Source organism: Dama dama, chromosome 14 (genome assembly GCF_033118175.1).
Source record: "Dama dama isolate Ldn47 chromosome 14, ASM3311817v1, whole genome shotgun sequence".
In the NCBI taxonomy this organism is placed as follows: Eukaryota; Metazoa; Chordata; class Mammalia; order Artiodactyla; family Cervidae; genus Dama; species Dama dama.
Genome location: NC_083694.1, coordinates 67,356,043 through 67,377,348, shown reverse-complemented (window position 1 = coordinate 67,377,348; position 21,306 = coordinate 67,356,043).

Sequence of the window (21,306 nt, the reverse complement as noted above, 5' to 3'; positions counted from 1 at the left end):
GGAACTACCAACATTATTTAGCCAATGATTTTAATGAGTCTATATAAACTCACTCTATTTTTACATTAATAACAGGGAGGGAGAAGTTGGAAGATTAAATAGAGGGGAGGATGGGTTTTAGCTTCACTGCTCAGGGCCACTGGGAAGAATTTTACAGAATTAGATCCAGCCTGTTCTCATTATTTCCTTCTTCTTATGGCTGTTGTTCTTTCTTTCTCTTTCTTCCTTCCTCCTTCCCTTCTTTCTTTTCCTCTTTCTTTCTTCCTTCAATATTTACTGCTTGCTTACAATGTATTACACAGAGTGCTAAGTGCTAGGTATACAGAGATGAACAACACATGACCCCAGCCCTCCTGGAAAGTGGTTTAGTGGGGAGGCAGAGACACAGTTCATTCCAACACAGTGGGAAACAATGGAGGTAAGCTTGGTGGAGAGGCCCTAAATCCAGCTTGGCTTGAGAGAGAAGGCAGAAATCTTCCTAGAGAAGATAACTGGATGATTGATTAGGAGTGGGCGTTGGGGGTCAAGCAGGGCCCAGAGCCTTTACCTGGGAAACCATGTTATTCATGTGGTTAAGGAGTGCTGGACAAAGGAATTGGGATGAAGAACTCTGGGGCTGTGGGTTTTCCATGGATGAATAACCACAGACTTTGATGTCACTTGGTATGGTTAGGACCACATGGACAAGTAGAAATGAGGCCTCCTTCTACTCTGGGAAAGTATAGGTGGTCTACCCAGGAAGTACTGAATATGATCCAAGGTGCCTGCTCAGATAGCTGACCCCAGGGAATCCTGGCAGACACAAGAGAGAAAGTGAGGGGAAGATCACCAGTGAAGACCAGTGCTCAGGTCTGAAGAGTTATGTTAAACGTAAGCAGGCAAGGTAATGAGGTATGGATAAAGATCAGTGTGTACCAGGGTGGGGCAATGCGGGTTGGAGAGTTGGAGAACTCCTCACCTCCTACCAAACAAGGTCTAACTTGCGCTGCAAGTTTTATTGGGAGCTCAGGACTCAGGAGTCCTTTGGTCAGTAGTCAGGCAAGTGGCCACAGTAGTTCTTCTGTTCTCCAAGAACAGAGCCCTTCATGAGCTGCTTCATGAGCTACAGGAAGCAGGAGAGCTTAGATAATCTCAGAAACGTGAGAAGAAGTCAGTTAAGGGAAATTTGATTCCTGTTTCTTGGAGGTCTCAGTTTGAGTGGAAAGCGCATATGAGCCAGAAAGATATGTATCATGTCCAGTAATATCAACTGAAGCAATATTAATACCACCGTTTCAGTCAATGTCTCCTCTGTGGCAGAGTGTTTCATGTATATTTCATTTAGCCTTCACACAACTATATATGTAATAGTATTATTATGACTCACTCATTTCATAGGTGGGGAAATTAAAGTTTAGATGGGTCATAGGTGTGGAATCGTAGGATCGCCTTTAAACCCAGATCATTCTAATTCTTAAGCCTCTGATCTCCTTACTGTGAATATTCAGCGCTACCCATCTTGGACGGCAGTCCAACAAAAATGGAGGTGTGGAGAGACCCTAGACACAGGTGAACTGCTTTTCTGTAGCATGACTGGCTGTTATGAAGATGTATAATTTTTAAATTTCCATTCCTTTAATTAATATAGCCTTAATACAATAAAAATATTAGTATTAGCCACAAAAATACGATTTATCGAGAAAAATATGGATCAGAGAATGGGCTCTCTGAAGTCGATTACCTTGATAGTTATACTGTGTCCCCACAGAATTCATCTCTTGAGGTCTGATCCCCAGTGTGATAGTATTTGAAGGGGGGCCCTTGGGGAGATAATTAGATTTAGAGGCGGTCATGAGGACAGGGCTTCCATAATGGGATTATAACCCTTAAAAGAAGAGGAGAGAGACCCAGAGTGCTTTCTTTCCCTTCTCTCTTTCCTACCCCCACCTCTGCACACCATATGAGGACACAGTGAGAAGACAGCCAGCTATATATAAGCTAGGAAGACTCATTGAGAACTGAATATACCAACACCTTGATCTTGAACTTTCCAACTTCCAGAACTTTGAGAGAATAAACCTCTCCTAAATCACCCAATCTATAGTATTTTTCTAGAGCAACCCCAAAAGACCAAATTAGTAGTTGGTACCAGCAGCTGGGTAGACACATGTGTGTATGTCTGCGAACTAGATCCCCTTAGTCAGAGGGTTGTTGGCCATATCTTGAAGCTCTTTCACCCTCCACATGACTTTTGGGTGTTCTTTGTCTCACTGATGTTTATGAATAATTCTTAGCACAATAGGCAGCATGTCAGTTTCATAATCTGAAGGTCCTGAGTTCGAGCCTCAGAGAGGGCAGTTTGTTTGGCTTCCCTGATAGCTCAGCTGGTAAAGAATCCGCCTGTGATGTGGGAGACCTGGGTTCTATCCCTGGCTTGGGAAGATCCCCTGAAGAAAGGAAAGACTACCCATTCCAGTATTCTGGCCTGGGTCACCAAGAGTCTGACACGACTGAGCAACTTTCACTTTCACTTTCGTGCAATAAGGACTTTTACAAAGTTTTCTAGGGGAAATATGTGAGTTGCCTTGTGACTCTTCAGCAGATGACATGTTGACCATTGCCCACCATCTGTGGGGCCCAATGAATGAATGGGGAGGCGTGGGATAGTTCTCACCACTGAGGGGAGAGCTAGGGTCTGCACAAACCACTGGATTGCCTGCCTGGCTCCTCGTTCTGGGTGTCCTTGAGGGGCCTGAGGGAGGCACACTTTAAGTGTCAAATGTATTGCAGCTGCAGTCCTCTTGACCACCCACTGGACTCCCAAGCTATGTGGTCTCCCAGCAATTTGCCACAGGGAGTCTGGTGTGTGTTCAGAGGGACTGCAGCTGCGGTCCCTGTGAGGAGAAATGTGTCCTCTAAAAACAGATGAGCAGAGACCTGTGGCTTGGGATGGAGACAAGAGCATGCCTCAGACTTCCTTAGCAGCCTGGTCCCCCCTCGCAGAGGGACCACATTGCTTCTCAGCATGGGCAGCCCGCCAACTCCCTGACTAGGAGGAACCTGCAAAGTTCATTCAGTCCAGTGCTTCTCAGTCTGTTAGGTACAAGAGTTTCATCTGGGAATTTTGTCAAAGGGGAGATCCTTACTTAGTAGGTGGAAAGTTGGGCCTCGGAGTCTGTATCCTTGACAATCTCCCAGGTGAGGCTGACGCTGTGGTTTGCAGACCATTCTTGGAATAGCAAGGATCTACTCTTTTCCTCTGTGTCAATGTAGGCCGAACTTCAGTGACCATCTCAGTCCAATAAGAATCTGTCCTGCTGTAGAGAAGGAAGTTCTCTTGTTCAGTTTTCTTACCTTGCGGGAGTTCTCACTTAGGAGGACCAAATCCCTTTAGTCAAGTCCTCTGAGGCCCTTTGGCCAAGTGTTCCTCTCAGTGGAGATGGAACTCTAAAGTAGCCCTCTCTCATATCATAATACTTGATTATTTAAAGGCTACTAAGTCAGATCTACTTTTTAAATATAATTTGATTTATTTATTTGGTAGTACTAGGTCCTCTTTGCTATGCCGGCTTTCTCTAGTTGCAGCAAGCAAGGGCTACTCTCTAGATGTGGGGCATGGGCTTCTCATGGCAGCTTCTCTTGTTGGGGAGCACAGTCTCTAGGACTCATGCACTCAGTAGTTGTGGCTCCCAGGATCTAGGTTCAATATTTGTAGTACACGGGCTTAGTTGCCCCTTGCTATGTGGGATCTTCCCAGACCAGGAATCAAACCCAAGTCTCCTGCATTGGCAGGCAGATTCTTTACCAATGAGCTACCAGGGAAGCCTGACCTGTTTTATTTTTTTAATATCTATTTATTTGGCTGCATCGGGATCTTCATTGCAGTGCTTAGGATCTTTAGTTATGACATGCGGGATCTATTAATGTTCCCTAATCAGGGATCGAACCTGTCCCCTCTGCCTTGGAGTGTGGAGTTTTAGCCACTAGACCAGCAGGGAAGTCCCAGACCTATGGTTAAAAGCACTGCTCCTCTTTATGTTCTTACCCCTGCATTATCCAGTTTGGTCAGGAGGAATGAAATCATTGGGATGCTTTTGGTGGAGGAATTAGCATTTGGAACATTCATGTCACGGCTCATCCAACTGGAACATCCTCACACACCCAAACTCTATCCACTCTGTTTTCTTTAATAAACAGGGTGGCAGACGTTACAAAAGTCAAAGCCTGAGGGGAGAAGGAAAATCCCCACTGAACCTTTAGCATCATCACTATACTTATCAGAACCTGATCATAGCATTGATCACAGGTGACAAGGACCTACTTTGGGTTTTCTCTTTTCTCCCGGACTTTATATTTCTCCCAGTTGAGAGACGGGGGAACAAGGATTCAGTCATCTACCCTGGCTGAGCAGAGGAATGTGAATTACCCACAATGTGAACAAAAGTCAGTAAATTGTGTTTTAAGTACCCAATCATCTGTGATAGGTACCTCATCACTTTCGTCTCTGCTGTAAACTCTGTTTTCTTTCTGCCCCAGAAAGGCCTGCCATCTACTTTTTGCACCTTTGTATGTTAGTTCCTCAGTTGTGTCTGACTCTTTGGAACCCCAAGGACTGTAGCGCGCCAGGCTCCTCTGTCCATGGAATTCTCCAGGCAAGAATCCTGGAGTGGAGAGCCACTCCCTTTTCCAGGGGATCTTCCCAGGGATCCGAACCGTGGTCTCCCGCTTTGCAGGCAGATTCTTTACCACTGAAACGAACAGGGAAGCCCAAATTGTATACAGCACTCTTTAGAGTGCCTGACACTTAACAGGCATGTAACTAACTTAAGCTGTTAGCTTCTGCCAAGAAACAACTGGAATGGGACTGAGATTACTGATATGCTGATATGCCTGTTGCCACAGTTAAATCTTCTCCTGAACCCGGGGGACTTAACCTCATCCTCACTCATTTGATCTAAATGGAGTTAGGTAATCAGTTAGTGCTTGATGGTCAAGATAACAATGATGATGATAAAGAATCTGTGTAAAGTATAACTTAGGTATATAGTCATTCATTTTATGAACTCAATTTTATAGTCATCATTCATTTCCACTTTAGTATGGGGAGTCACCCAGTCAGACAGCTGCACAATGAAACAAAGTCTGGGAATGCCAAGGTGTGTCATTTGTCCTAGTCCCACGCTGGAAAGGGGAAAGTCAAATTGGAAAGTCAGTGATGCCCGCCTTCAGTTGACAAACTCTGCTCTGCTGCTTCTAGGCCTGCAGTTTCTCTGGGCCTCAGATTCTTCTGTAGGTCTCTCTCTTAGTGAAGTTTGTGGACACCTGCAAGTATGGTCGCTTATGGTTGGAGTACTCACATAAAACTCCTTATAGACATCTGGTAAGACAATCTCACAGTGTTATCATTATGAGTAGGTGAGTTTCTCAATGGATCCTGTTTATTTCTAAATTCCTAGTGACCCTTCTAAGGGCTCCTTCTGTTTAGAAAAAGGCAGAGTAAGCCCCCTGCCTTCCCCAGTGAGGACCTGGCTCCTGGTGGTATTAGGAGACTGGCAGGTAAAGCCGTTTTGAGAAGACAGTGCCAGCATTAGCCTCCATTTTATGATTCCAGGCAAGTCCCTGAAATAGCTCCACCGCTAGTCAGTCACTGAGCCCATTAATAAGGGGCAAGTCTTCTTCCTCAGGCCAAGGGGAAAAGATTTAAACATACAATAAGAGGTAGAAGTTGCTTTAATTAGCCTTGACAAGGGACATTAGATCATCTCTAAGGTTCCTTCCAGTTCTGGGATTCTAGAATCAGAACAATCTTGAGCTGAAGATAGTTTGAAGCTGGGCTGGAAAAATCCCAGTGGGAAGAAGAGAGAAGAAAAACTACAAGATGGTTTAGAAAGAGAGTGAGAAATGCTTTGAGATTTTTCCATTTAGTGACCTGGCTGCATTTAGAGTCATTTTTTCAGCTCTACTGGGTTCACCTTTCTAAAAGGCCTGCCACTCTGAGATTTAAATCAGCTCACCCGTGTTGCTAACTGGTGCAGGTTGAAAGTAGCAAAAGAGCAGGTAATTTGAGGTCTGGCTCCTTTGTTGTGCTTGTGCAACCTCCAGCAGACCCTGTTTGCACATCCCCGAACCTTGTGGTCCTGCAGTGGCCTCCTTCCTCTTACAAGGCCTTCTCTCTGTATCAAGATGTCATGGAGTCAGATAGGCCTGGCATGAATCCCACTGATCGCTACGTGACTTGAACATATTTAAGCTCTCTAAGCTTCAGTTTCCTTACCCATAAGATGGGACCACACTAACCTATAAGCTATTATAGAGTTACTATGAGAATCAAAAGTGGACATCCATACATGATCATACTTAGACATTAACTGAAAAGCTTTGGAGACTTCCCTGGAGGTTCACTGCCACCAAGTTAAGTATCTGCCTTCCATTGGAGGGGTGGACTCAATCCCTGGTCCAGGAACTAAGATTCCAAGTGCCAGGGTGGGGGTCGGGCAACTAAGCCTGCATGCTGCAATTAGAGAGCCCACAAAAAGCTTGCACTCCACAGTGAAGACCCAGTGTAACCAAAAAAGGGAAAGCCTCTGATACATGTCCAGGTGCACCATTTAGTAGCTGTGGGACCTTAAGTGGGTTACTCAATGTCTCTGTGGCTCGGTTTCCTCATTTGTAAGATGGAGATAACAACACTACCTACCCCATCGGTTTGGGGTAGTGATTAAGTGAGTTGATATGCATAAAATGCTTGGAATAGTCATTTGCAGGTGGCAAGTACTATACGCTGTTAATATTGTTGTTATTATTGTGCAACACACCCAGCATAATATCTGGCACAGGGTAACACTAATCAAGTAATTCCCGGTTCCCCAATAGCTTTGGTACTAAACCTGCTGCTGGGCCTCTGGGATGCCTTCCTCTCTGGTTGCCCTGCTCAGCCAAGCTTCTCTCCAGCTAACAGGAAGCTGGGGCTCAGGAGCCGCTTAGCAATCAGGCATTTGAGGCGCGTGTTTGGTGGTGCAGGTAAGTCAGCAGCTGTGTCCAGAGGAGACTGAAGGGGTGTTGTTCAGTCAGCCAGTCATGTCTGACACTTTGTGACCCCCATGGACTGCAGCATGCCAGGCTTCCCTGTCTGTCACCAACTCCCAGAGCTTGCTCGAACTCACGTCCATCAAGTCGATGATGCCATCCAACCGTCTCATCCTCTGTCGCCTCCTTCTCCTCCTGCCCTCAATCTTTCCCAGCAAGGGGTGAGAATGACCAACAAATTTCACTGTCTTTATTCCATTATTTGTCTGGGGCTCTAACCTCAGTGGGGTTCGATCCTTGGGTTGGGAAGATCCCCTAGGAGAGGGCATGGCAACTCAATCCAGTATTCTTGCCTGGAGAATCCCCATGGATAGAGGAGCCTGGGGGGCTACAGTCCATGGGGTTGCAAAGAGTCAGACATGGCTGAAGCAACTGAGCACGCATGCTAACCTCAGGGAGACCCCGGAAGGGGAAACAGAGAGTGGTTTGGAGCATCTTTAAGGAAGCAGGCAGATGTACTGTTCCCTGGCGGGGAGGAGTCCCCAAAACAGATTGTACCCCTACAGTTTGTCAGCTCTTGGCACAAGCCAAAGGAGGATCTCAGTGAGCCTTGGTGGGGATGTTTTCCTAAGCCTGCAGACTAGGATACAAGATTCTAGTCCCAAAATTTCGGCTCTGCACGCAGCACTAGGCTTCCACACGCTGGGAAAGGTTCCTGGCGCTGGGCCATCCAGGGAGAACAGCTTCGGGAAGGCTGTGGTGGGGGAGGGCGAGGGGAGCAGACTGCCGTCCACTGCACTGGTCCAAACTGGTTGTGCTGAGGCTGCGCAGAAAGTGCTCTTTCACCAAAGAGCAGTATCAGTCATGAATCAGACACTTACCTGGCAGGCCTGACCCATGCCCTCAAGGAGGTCACAAATCCAGTGGAAGAAACGGAAGTACTTAAAAAGTAAACGAATAATAGCAAGATATCTGAAGTCATCTGCTTGTCCTTGCAGATATCAGTGACCTGTAGGGCTCTTTAAATTCCTGAGATTCTAGGTAGTGCAAACCCTACTAGCAGAGGCAGAATAATAATATCTGCTAGATACTGGGTACTCTTCCAAAGGTTTTTCTGTATTACTTCTTTTAGTTTTCACAGTAGCCTTTTGTTGTCGGCCTTGTTGTCCTTATTTTCACATGAGGAAACTCAGGAACAGAGAGGCTAAAAGACTAGCCTGAAGTCATACAGGAAGGAGCCAGGATCCAAACCCAGGCTCTCTGGCTCCAGAAAACACACTTTCACCCTCCCAGTTAAACTACCTGGAGCCAGGAAAGGTGAACCCGGGGCCTCACACACGAAGGGATCCTTTTCTCTCTCAGGTTGTAGGGAACCCTCTGGTTACAGTTAATGGGGTTTAACTCAGAGTTAACACCCTGCCTGCCCCTTGTACAGAAGCTGCTGTCTCACTAAGTCCCTCAGTCATGTCCAAATCTCACGTGTAACCCCGTGGTCTGTAGCCCGCCAGGCTCCTCTGTCCATGGGATTCTCCAGGCAAGAATACTAGAGCAGGTTGCCATTTCCTTCTCCAGGGGATCTTCCCAACCCAGAGATCAAACTCAAGTCTCCTGCTTGGCAGGTGGATTCTTTACCACTGTGCCACCTGGCAACAGAGGTCACTAATTCAGTCACCATCCAGGAAAGGAATCCCTCTAAGGGCAGAGGTCTCCTGCCAGGCCCCACACAGCCCTTTGGCCAGCCTCCAGATGGCTGCCTTTGTGGGGGAGAGGATACCAGTCCAACCAGCTGTGACCTGGATGGTGGGAGGTCATGTAGTGCAGAGGAATCAGATGGTTCCCTGCAGCCTCAAAGAGCCTGACTCACACATGTGGATGGGCTGCATCCCTAACTGCACTGAATTGCTACTGGCTGCTCACTTACAAGTCTTAAAATATATGTATATATGGGCTTCCCTGGTGGCTCAGACGGTAAAGAATCTGCCTGCAATGTGGGAGACTGGGATCGATCCCTGGATCAGGAAGATCCCCTGCAGGAACGCATGGCAACCCACTCCAGGATTCTTGCCTGGAGAATCTGGTGGACAGAGGAGCCTGGCAGGCTCCTACCTATATAAATATATAGAAAAAATATATATATTATATATAAATATATATATATATATATGTATGCTGTGTGTGTGGGCTTAGTCAGCTGTGTCCGACTCTTTGCAACCTATTACTCCTTTCTGAACAGATAGTAGACATTTTTTTGTCTTTTTTTTTCCATTTATTTTTATTAGTTGGAGGCTAATTACTTTACAATATTGTAGTGGTTTTTGCCATACATTGACATGAATCAGCCATGGATTTACATGTGTTCCCTATCCCGATCCCCCCACCCACCTCCCTCCTCACCCCATCCCTCTGGGTCTTCTCAGTGCACCAGCCCCGAGCACTTGTCTCTTGCATCCAACCTGGGCTGGTGATCTGTTTCACCCTTGATAATATACATGTTTCGATGCTGTTCTCTCAAAACATCCCACCCTCGCCTTCTTCCACAGAGTCCAAAAGTCTGTTCTGTACGTCTGTGTCTCTTTTTCTATTTTGCATATAGGGTTATCGTTACCATCTTTCTAAATTCCATATATATGCGTTAGTATACTGTATTGGTCTTTATCTTTCTGGCTTCCTTCATTCTGTATAATGGGCTCCAGTTTCATCCATCTCATTAGAACTGATTCAAATGAATTCTTTTTAATGGCTGGGTAATATTCCATGGTGTATATGTACCATAGCTTCCTTATCCATTCGTCTGCTGATAGGCATCTAGGTTGCTTCCATGTCCTGGCTATCATAAACAGTGCTGCGATGAACATTGGGGGTGTACGTGTCTCTTTCAGATCTGGTTTCCTTGGTGTGTATGCCCAGGAGTGGGATTGCTGGGTCATATGGCAGTTCTAATTCCAGTTTTTTAAGAAATCTCCACACTGTTCTCCATAGTGGCTGTACTAGTTTGCATTCCCACCAATAGTGTAAGAGGGTTCCCTCTAAATATATATATATACATATATATATATATTTATTTATTTAGGCTACACCAGGTCTTAGCTGAGGCACATGGGATCGTTCATCTCTGTTGCAGCACATGAGATCTCTTTAGTTGCAGCATACAAACTCTTAGTTGTGGTTTGTAAAATCTAGTTCCCGGATCAATACCGGGCCCCCTGCATTGGGAGTACACTGCCTTAGCCACTGGACCACCAGGAAAGCCCCTAGACATTTATTTTTATGCAGTAAACTTATTTTTAAAATTTAATGGTATGTTAGAAATAACCCTAATTTTATAAAAAGAATCATCTCACCTTAAATATGAGAAAGCAAAATGTTTGAATTTCTTCTTCTCTCTCCCACTTTTGGTGGAAAGCAAATAGTAGTCACTGTGGAGAACGATACTAGGCCAGTAGCTTACCTTTGAATCACAGCATATAAGAGCTGGAAGGGATCTCAGAGGTCATCCAGCCCAAACAGAGGAGCCTGGCGTGCTGCAGTCCATGGGGTCACAGAGTCAGACGTGACTTAGAGACTGAACAGCAGCAACAACAACTAGCCCACCCAGTTCCTTGTTCAGCAGATGAGGAAACTGGTCTTCTAAGTGCTTGGTAGCAAAACCTTGACTGAAATCCCAGTTCAGGGCATTTTCTACACCATCATGCCATGCCAGTCCATTTGCCCCATTGACACACAAAGAGGATTAGAGTTGTTTAGTGTGGAGGTGACAACTCTAGGCAGGGGACAGGCTTTCTTCTGATGGTGGTCTGTTGCATTTTTCAGGTCTACTGAGAAGCAGACATGGAAATTGGATTTCACTTACTGTAGATCTGATAGTGAGAGTTAATATATTTTTTTTAATGTATACTTACATATTTATTCCAGTGGGATGAAACTCCTAGATCTAGAGTTACTGTTTCAAAAGGAACACATGTTTATAAAGCGGACAGGTCATGCCACATTGCCACCCCGAACCAAAGCAGACACATTGACACAGGTAATGATGACCAGCCTCCTGCTTTCCACACTGAAAAGGTATGGCATATTAACCAGGTAAGATTTTAACCCATCTGAGAGCCAAGATTTGTACTAAATTTGTAATTTTCTGACCAATGGGATTAAGAACCCAACATGTGTTCTTTATTCTAGTTCTTCGAGCATGACGCATCTGTTGGCATGCACCACCTATTTCCCTGCTTTGTATGTGTCACAGCACTCTGTTCTTAAATGACACATTTATTTGTACGCATTATTTTCTGCCAGTTGTCTATTACATCTTTTTGGCACCTTCTGCCATGCCAAAGTTGATTTAGTCGTGTCCAACTCCTGCGACCCCATGGACTATAGCCTGCCAGGCTCCTCTGTCCATGGGATTCTCCAGGCAAGAATACTGGAGTGGGTTGCCATTTATTTCATAATTGGAGCTCCTAAATACAATTGTCTCATATTTCTTTGTAACGTCTAGGTATTTTTTTTGGAGAGTGGATAACTGATTGTTAAAACATCATTTCCCCAGTGATGAAAACCTAATCTTAATTATAGGTTGTTGTTTAGTCGCTAACTTGCATCTGACTCTTTGGGACCCCATGGGCTGTAGCAGCCAGGCTCCTCTGTCTGTGGGATTCTCTAGGCAAGGATACTAGAGCGGGTTGCCATTTCCTTCTCCAGGGAGAGTTGATATCTTAATGGGAATCTCCTATCTGGAAAACTTCTATGTGATTCCACGTGAAGGCAGGGGCCAGACCATGAGTCTTCTCCCCATATTCCTTTGTCTTCTTCAGTAGTTGAGTCATAAATGCTGTTTGGGGTATTTTCACTCTTCTTCCCACCATTTATCTTTCTGGGAAGTAGGGTAGTGACAGCAATTCAGTCAGCATACTATAAATACTTCTCTTAACCCTTTGTGAAGCTAACTTTGAGAAGCTGCACTGATAACATTACTTTGTCAACTTCCCTAGAGAATTCTTGAATTCTAGCCATATTAGTCAAGGTTTTTCAGCTGCACATATCAGAAACCTCACAGGAACAAGTTTAGGCAAAAAAGGGAATATATTTCTTCATGGGATTCAAGGGAAGTTGAGTATCTAAACTAAGCAAAGCTTCAGTCAGTTCAGTCACTCAGTCGTGTCTAACTCTTTGTGACCCCATGGACTGCAGCACACCAGGCTTCCCTGTCCATCACCAACTCCCAGAGCTTGCTCAAACTCATGTCTATCAAGACGGTGATGCCATCCAACCATCTCATCCTCTTCAAAGCTTAGGGATGCATGGATTCAAGAACCACTAGAACCAAGGACTTCAGGGCCAGGCCTTTGTCTCTGCCTCGTGTCTCTGGTTTTCTCTCATGATTGCTTTGTTCTCTTTCATGGCACAAGCTGGCTCCACTTTCCATGGCCATATTTCTTCCAACAGCTTTCACCAGAGATGAACTTTCCTGATGATTTTTTCTCATCCCAGGTTAAGAAATCCCATGGGAGGGCCAGTGTGGGTGAGCCATGACCAGGGTGCTGGGACATGTAAGAACATGATAGTGCCAGCAGGAACACACTGTTGTCTAGAAGGAAAAGCAGACTTCCCTGGTAGTCCAATGGTTAAGACTCCACACTTCTATTGCAAGGGGGCATGGGTTCGAGTCCTGGTCAGGGAACTAAAATCCTCCATGCCACACGATGGGGCCAAAAAGTAAAAACAAAAAAAAAAAAAACAAAAAAGGGAAAGCAGGTCCCATAAGACTGGGAGGTATTTAATGAAACAAGGATAACCTCCACCCTCTCCTTTGAGATAATGAGTTTGAAAAGAGACTGAAAAACTAGAAGGTGAGTGAGAATCTTAAAAACATCAAAATAAAAATCTGGAAAATGGGATGTGCCTCACCAGGGACATTCCTTTTTATAATGATTGACATCCAGTGGAACAAAAGACTATGGTGAATCTTCCTTGACAAGGCCCCCAAAGAGACACACCTGGGTATTTTAGTACTTAAGTTTCAAGAGCTGTGCCCCCTCCCTCCTCCCAACCTGTCTTTCAGAGACCTAAACTGTGGGGGTAACAATCCTATAATTTTAACTGTATTTATAAACCCCTGATCCTTTGTGTAGTGCCTTTTTCTACTCGGCGCTTAGTCTGAATGTTGCTGTTTTCACAGAGGAAATCAAAGGAAAGAGCCTGTAATTACAGGTCCAACAACAGCTCCGGAAGCAGCGAAGGCAAAAGAGAGCTGGTGGCTCCATGCCCTCTTCCGGGTTGCAGCCTGGACGTCTCCCCGCTCTTCTCCTTGGGCCTCGGTCAGCTCTTCACGGCTTTACCTCATATCTTTCTCCCTTTTGTTTGCCAGTCCAGCATGTCACAAGACAAAAAGAGAAAGTTAGAACTAAAAGCCAAGGACTTAAAACTGCACGATGCTGGGGCAGACCTGTGTCTTGGAGATAATTCAAATGGAAAAGAAAAGGGGGGGGGGGAAATCCAAAAAACCACCATTTCAGGTCATTGGCCTTTTTAAACAGACCGCCGGCAATATTTACTCCTCCTGAAATAGCACAGTCACATGAAATAAAACCATGTTCAGTAAAGCCTGCAAAACAAAAGGACAATTTACAGGCTGGCACGCTCACTGAGGGCCCTCTGTTTGCCGGCGGATCGGGGCCTCTGCTTCCTGACTCTCCCGGATACCTTCTGCCCAAGGCCTGCAGGAGGTCTGTGGGGGGCAAGGTCAGATTGCCTTGGAGACCCTTCCAGACAATTTTTACTCCTCAAAAAATTTGGAAAGGTAGCCAGAGAGTCGAGAGAAGGGTTGGGTGTGACAAATGGGGCCTCCACCACAGCACCGGTGCCCGGGGAGCCCAGGACGTGGGATGTGGTCGTTACAGGAGCAGCTGCCAGGGGAGTCCATCACCCTCCTGCAAGATCCACTCTCTCCCCTCTCTTTCCTTTATCCCTACTTCTTCATCTGTCACCTACCCACCTGTCCTCTCGCGTCCACTTTCCCCCATTTTTCCCTCACCCTTTCTTCTATTCCTCTTTTGCCTTCTCTCCCTATTCTTAATTCTGCTGGGGCTCCTCATGGACCTTTATTATTTTTCTTTCTTTTTTATTTTTTAAATAAAAATGTAGCACATTTACAGGAGGCTTGGGAAATACAGGACAAAGTTACATATAGTTCCATTATATATTACAAATTATTTTTTAAGTAGATAAATTAAGATTTTTAGTTGCGGTTTCAATATCAAACTCTCAAAAATGAATAGAATGAATAGACAGGAAAGTAGAAGGCTATAGTAGACATGAAAAACACTGTGAACGAATTCAACATAATTAAGATTTATACGATTTTCACCCAGTAGCAGGATATAAATTCTACTCAAGTTCCCATAGGCTATAAACCAGGAGACACTAGAACATATCCAGGGACATAAAACAAGGTGCAAAAATGTCATGATCTAAATGTATTGAAATCACACAGTCTGTTCTCTTACCACTGTGGAATTATGTTAGAAATCAGTATCAAAAGATATTTGAAAATAACCCACATATTTCCAAGTATAATTGGACATTTGTCAAGAGACATCTTTGACTCGGCCATTGAAAGCCTCAATAAAGTTAAAAGACTGATTGCAGAGGAGAAAGCATTTAAATGAGAAATTGCTATCAAAATCATAAATTAATACAAAAGATACTTTAAAAACCCTATGTATTTGGAAATTAAATGTCCACTTTTAAATGACGGGTATATCTAAGAAACCATAATAATGAAAATTAGAAAATATTTATAATAGAATAAAAATTAAAGGAGAATCTATCAGAATTGTTGCATGCAGCTGAAGCTGCTCAATACAACTAAATACAAAGGGGAATAGAGTAAGGAATGAAAACAAATAATGGATATTAGCATAAAATTTTGTGAAATTTGAACAAAGTCTGTACTTTAGTTAATAATACTGTAGCACATGTTAATTTCTCATGGACATTTATGGATTAGCCCTGCTGGAAGGTCTAAACAGGCTTCTGGTGGTGGGTGGCATGGTCACATGCCAGGTCTGGTCATGGTAAGACCCAGACCCCACTGAGGACTCAAGGGGACATTCTCAGCCTCACTCTTCGAGACATCCCCTCTTAGTTGCCCAAGATTCCCTTTTTTAAAAAACAGTCAAATGCTATTTTTTAAAAAATTCTTTATATTTGTGAGTATGTTTCTCAAAACCTTCTATATTCATTGATTTAAGCTTTATACCTTGGAAAAAAGAGAAGTGTTAGTGGCTCAATCGTATCTGACTCTCTGAAACCCCACAGTTTAGCCCTTCAGGCTCCTCTGTCCATGGGATCCTCCAGACAAGAATACTGGAGTGGGTTGCCATTCCTTACTCCAGGTTATCCTCGGGATGTGAGCAAATTAGCTGAGAAAACGGAAAAATAAAGATGTTTGGACTTGACATACCCAAGTCAGTCAGAGTACTCGGTCTCTGTGGCCAGCCCTGTCATTCCCTGGTTGAGGACCGCTCCCCGGGTGTGTAGACTGCAGACCCTTCAGCCTACAGAGACCCCAGGCCAAGGCCACCCTGAGGCCTGAGAGCAGCCCTTTGACATAGCAACACAGGTGCTGACTCCTGGGACTGAAACAACACACAGGTTCTGCTATCCTTTCTTCTTTTTTATCCTCTTTTTCCACAAACATGTGTGCGTGCATGCTCAGTCGCTTCAGTCGTATCTGACTCTTTGCAACTACATGAACTGTAGCCCACCAGACTACTCTGTCAACGGAATTCTCCAGGCAAGAATTTTGGAATGAGTTGACATGGCCTCCTCCAGGGGATCTTCCAGACCCAGGGATTGAACCTGCGTCTCCTGCATTGCAAGTGGATTCTTGACCACTGAGCTACCGGGGAAGCCCTTCCACAAGGGTATCAGAACCTAGTACATATTATCATGTAGCATGGTGCTAAGAGCCAGTATTTGTTGATAGAGAAATCACATGCTGATTGACTGATTAATCAATCAATGGACAGACTTCATTGGAGTCCTAAAAGTAATTGTCTTTGCAGCTACTCAGTTCTCTGTTTCTTTGGCTTCTGTGCTTCAAAAGAGACAAAAGGAGACCCATGGCAGATGCCAGAGAGAGGCCCTTCGAGAATCCAGGGTGGGAAATACATTAGCCTGAATCCCTGGCTTATCAAACTTGGACACTGTGTTGATAATCAACTTTGTCACCTGGAACTCCATGAAGTCAGTTTCCCTACGTGTATACATTTCTTTCCTTCACACCAACAATCCAGCAGGTACCACCTTCATTTTCTTTTGTACGTACAATAAGAGGGAAAGAGCCAGAGACGTATATACAGTGTTCCATTTCCCCAAGTCTGAATGGGATATGGCTCCAGTTCCTAGAGGGCAGAACTGGTGGGAACTGAATGCTATTTGATGTTTCAGGTGTTTCCAGTTCAAAGAACTGGAAGACAGAACCAAGGCATGGAAAACAGCATCCACACAGAGGGCAGAGGTAGCCGCTGGAAGGCACTTCTCCCAAGTGGCTGCTGGAGAGCGGGTGTCCATGAGTACACAGGCCACCATCTAGGATGCCCAGAAGAAACTGAGGAAAGGAACAAAGTGCTGGTGCATGCCACAGCATGGATGAGCCTCGACCGTATGCTAAGTAAAAGACGCTAGACACACAAGGCTGCATATTGTATGACTCCCTTGACTTAAAAATATCCAGAAGAGGCAAATCCATAGAGATGAAGAGTAGATTAGTGATTGACAGGAGCTGGGAGGAGAAGGGAATGAAGAATGACTACTTACTGGGTATGGGCTTCCCTGGCAGCTCAATGATAAAGAGCACCTGCAATGCAGGAGCCATGGGAGATGAGGGTTCGATCCCTGGCCCAGGAAGATTCCCTGGAGGAGGGCACGGCAACCCACTCCAGTATTCTTGCTTGGAGAATGCCATGGACAGAGGAGCCTGGCAACCTACAGTCCTTAGGGTTGCAAAGAGTCAGACATGACTGACATGACTCAGCATGCACTTACTGGGTGCAGGGTTTCATTTTCAGCAATGACAGTGTTCTGGAATTAGATAGTGGTGATGGTTGCAAAACCTTGTGAATGTATTAAAAACCACTGAATTGTGTACTTAAAGTGGTAGATTTTTGTGGTATGTAAATTATATCTCAATTTTTTAAAAAGGAAGGAAAGAATTGGGAAACTTTGGGGTGATAGATGGATGGCCCAAGGTCCTAATCCACCAGAGCTACAAGCTAATAACATTTTGGTTATCCATTTAATGCACCTTCTTCTGTTATCCAAATTGTTCCTCATTAGGCTGGTGATGATTGGGATTATGGCTTTCCATAAGCATTGAAGGAGGTGTGGTCTTCCACATTGTACAGGGGTTATGACCTCTGTGGCTGTCCATGGTGGCCCTATATCTCTGTGAACTTCTTCAACGCTTAGAATCCCCACTGCCCGTGACAGAGGGATGGAGACTTTTTTCTAATTATTTCCTGAGTGTCCATTTTATTTTCCTAGCTGCATTGTAAACTTTTTGAGGGTAGAAACTGTGTCTTTTTAGAAAATTAGAAATTCTCTCTTCTCCTGCCTTAAGCTGAGCACCCATAGGTGGTCGTCGATCACGTGACTTTCTCACGCTGACTCTAAACTGGATATAGACCTGGAGTCTGGCAGCAGGGCCCACACTGTGTGAGCCTTCAACTCTGGACAGGGCTGTGTTCTATTTGCTGCTAATCTCTTCAGATTCTTCTCTGAAGGTCAGGGATGGTTCACGGAACCAGAGATTTTTCCTCATTTCTGTCCTAATGCTTGGCATCATTTGTTCCCTTCAGTGGGAAAGCTAGAATGATCTCCGCAGGTCATGCGTCACCTGCTTCTTCTGGGTCACAATATACTCCGACATGGAGCAGGCTGATTATGATAATAGATTTGATATTATTAATAAACTCCATCAAAACTGAGGCCTAAGCAACAAAGCCAGTTCAAAAGTCACTACAAGTTTTCTCTTTTTTTATTATTGATACTTTTTCACTGAAATATAGTGGATCATAAAATGTTGTGCTAATTTCTGCTGTGCAGTAAAGTGATTCAGTTTTATATATATATTTATATATATATATATACATTCTTTGTTTAATATTATTTTCCATTATGGTTTATCATAGGCTATTGGATACAGTTTTCTGTGCTATACACTAGGACCTTTTTGTTTATCCATTCTACATATAAAAGCATACATCTGCGCATGCCCATTTCCCACTCCATCAAGTTTTCTCTTTCAGTGGAAGGAAAAGGAACTTCCAGTTAACGTGTTAGCGTTTATCTCCCTCCATCCAGTTCCTCCTACGTTTCCTAAACTTTCGGGAATAAAAACAGATCATTTCTGACAGTGGTGAGTTCCCCCCGCTCCGGGAAGCCCGGTCGGGAAGGTCGTCACGTCCCAGCCGTCCTTTGAGCGCTGCACAGCCCTCTGCCTCTCACTCCTCCAGCAGAGAAACAGGCCCGCACAGCTGGGCCTCCCCTTCAGGGCCTGCACTTCGGAGTCTCCAGACACGCAGGTTGGATGTTGACTGGAAGGCTTGGATGAATAGGAATGTCACTTCCTTGTTGCAGAGCTGGCAGACTGCCCGCCGTTCCTGCTGGCTACGAGCCAGAGATGGCCTGAGGTCTACACGTCCTCTCTGCAGCCACATTCTCAGCCTCCCTGTGGCTGGGGCACGTCTGGACTCAGCATTTCTGCCTCCCAAGGGGATATGCGTGCTTGTGTGCATTATGTGGATGTTTAGGGAGTTTTATGGCGAGTTTATGTGCATGTATGGGTGTGTGTATTTTGGGAAGTGAAGTTCTAAGTATATGTAAAAATCAGTATTTGTTGTAGAACAGTCTAATAATAAAGAAAAATGTAAGTGAAAAGCTACTCAATATCACCTTAGTGAACATTCTCCCTTGTCTCTCTTTCTCTCCATATATATATAATACATATATATATAGAGAGAGAGAGTTCAATTTCTCCATCATGTTCGACTTTGTGACCCCATGGACTGCAGCACACCAGGCGTCCCTATCCTTCACAATCTCCTGGAGTTTGCTCAGACTCATGTCCATTGAGTCAGTGATGCCATCCAACCATCTCATCCTCTGTCATCCCCTTCTTCTCCCACCTTCAATCTTTCCCAGCATCAGGGTCTTTTCTAAAGAGTCAGTCTCCGCATCAGGTGGCCAAAGTATTGGAGCTTCAGCTTCAACATCAGTCCTTCCAATGAATATTCAGGGTTTATTTCCTTTAGGATGGGCTGGTTGGATTTCCCTGCAGTCCAAAGGGCTCTCAAGAGTCTTCTCTAGCACCACAGTTTGAAAGCATCAATTCTTTGGTGCATATATATATATATATATATATATATATATATATATATATATATATATATGGCCATTCTGTGAGGTAGGTACTATCAGTACCCCTCTTTTACACATGAGGAGATTAAGTCACAGAGAAGGTCAGCAATGTTAGCCTCCAGTCAATGGCCTCACAACTGGTAAAGGTGCAAAACCTGGATTTGGACTCAAGTGATTCAAGAACTCTGTTCTTCACCATAGGGCCCAGCAGCCATGGATTACACAAGCCAGCAAGGGAGTTCATTCATTCATTCAACATTTACTGAGTGCCTAAATGACATGGGCTATGTCATGAGGGTAAAAATATGAATAAGACCCAGATCTTTTTGAGACTCAAAGTCTTTTGAGGGAGGAAGATATGTAAATAAATCATTGCAATTCAGAGTAATAAGGCAGATTACAGAGAGAACAAAGGGGAAGCCATTAATACTAGCTGGAGAATTTATAGAGGTGACATTTTACTTGTGTCTCAAAAGAAAGAACAAAGAGAAACTATTTACAAGAGAGTTAGAGTGGGGGACCTTAAAGGGTAAGGACATTTCAGGCTGAGCAAATAGCATGTGCAAAGGTACTGGAATCTCAAGTCCGTGGTGTGACTGCAGGGAGAGTAGGAAAGCCAGAGCAGGCGTGTGTTGGGGGGCAGCTTACAGATGGGAATGCAAGACTGTTGAGGGTCTGGATGCTCCACCGAGGAGTTTGGCCTTCATTATATAGGTATGGGGGAGCGACAAGAGTGTTTGATCATGATAATGTTTTAAAAGAACAGCTAGGCGGTGGCTCAGATGGTAAAGAGTCTGCCTGCAAGGTAGGAGACCCAGGTTCAATCCCTGGGTCGGGAAGATCCCCTGGAGAAGGAAATGCAACCCACTCCAGTATTCTTGCCTGGGAAATCCCATGGACAGAAGAGCCTGGCAGGCTATAGTCTATGGGGTTGCAAAGAGTCGGACACAACTGAGCAACTAGTACTTAGCGTCCTGCAGGAAGATTCAGAGTGGAGTGGAATAGGGAGTAGAGATGGTATTAATAGTTATGTGTAAGTCAGAAAAGCAATGATTCTCAGTCCTGACTGTCCAGGAGCATGCCTGAGGAAGGAGCCTAGAGCTCAAGAGAGAGGTCTGGGCTGGGAAGATTTTGGGAGCTATGAACATATGGGTGGAAAGTTGGAAGTTGTAGAAGTAGATAATGAGGTGAACTCAGGTGAGTGAAGTCACTCAGTGGTGTCTGACTGTTTGCAATTCCATGGACTGTAGCCCGCCAGGCTCCTCTGTCCATGGAATTCTCCAGGCAAGAATACTGGAATGGGTTGCGATTCCCTTCTCCAGGGGATCTTCCCAACCCAGGAATCAAACCCAGATCTCCTGCGTTGCAGGCAGATTCTTTACCTCTGAGCCGCTGGGGAAGGAGATAATGTTTTGATGCAATTAGCCTAGGGTGGGTCTGGGATAATAGGAGGCTTTAAAAACTCCCCAGGTGATTCTACTATGCCCACAAGGTTGGAAGCATGTTAGCACAGGGTACTGGTTATGGCTACAGGCTCTTAGCTCTCAGGCTTACCAGCAAGCAGGGGACCATGCACAAATTACTTAATATCTTTAAGCTTTCAGAAGTCTTCTCATCTGTAAAATAGAGATGGTAATATCTACCTCATTAGCTTGAAATTGAATCAGGTAAGTTATCTAGGAATTTGAGCACTGTCCTGGCACATAGTAAGCATTCAATACCTAGTAGTTATTTTTATATTGCTGTGATTTACAATTCCAAGAGGATTGAAACTAAGTCAAAGGCAGGGAAGATGGCAAGAAGAATATGAATTATAAAGACATTTCAGGGTTGGAAAGATGGGGCTCAATGAGCAGTTAGATAGACGGTGGGTGAGGAAAAGAG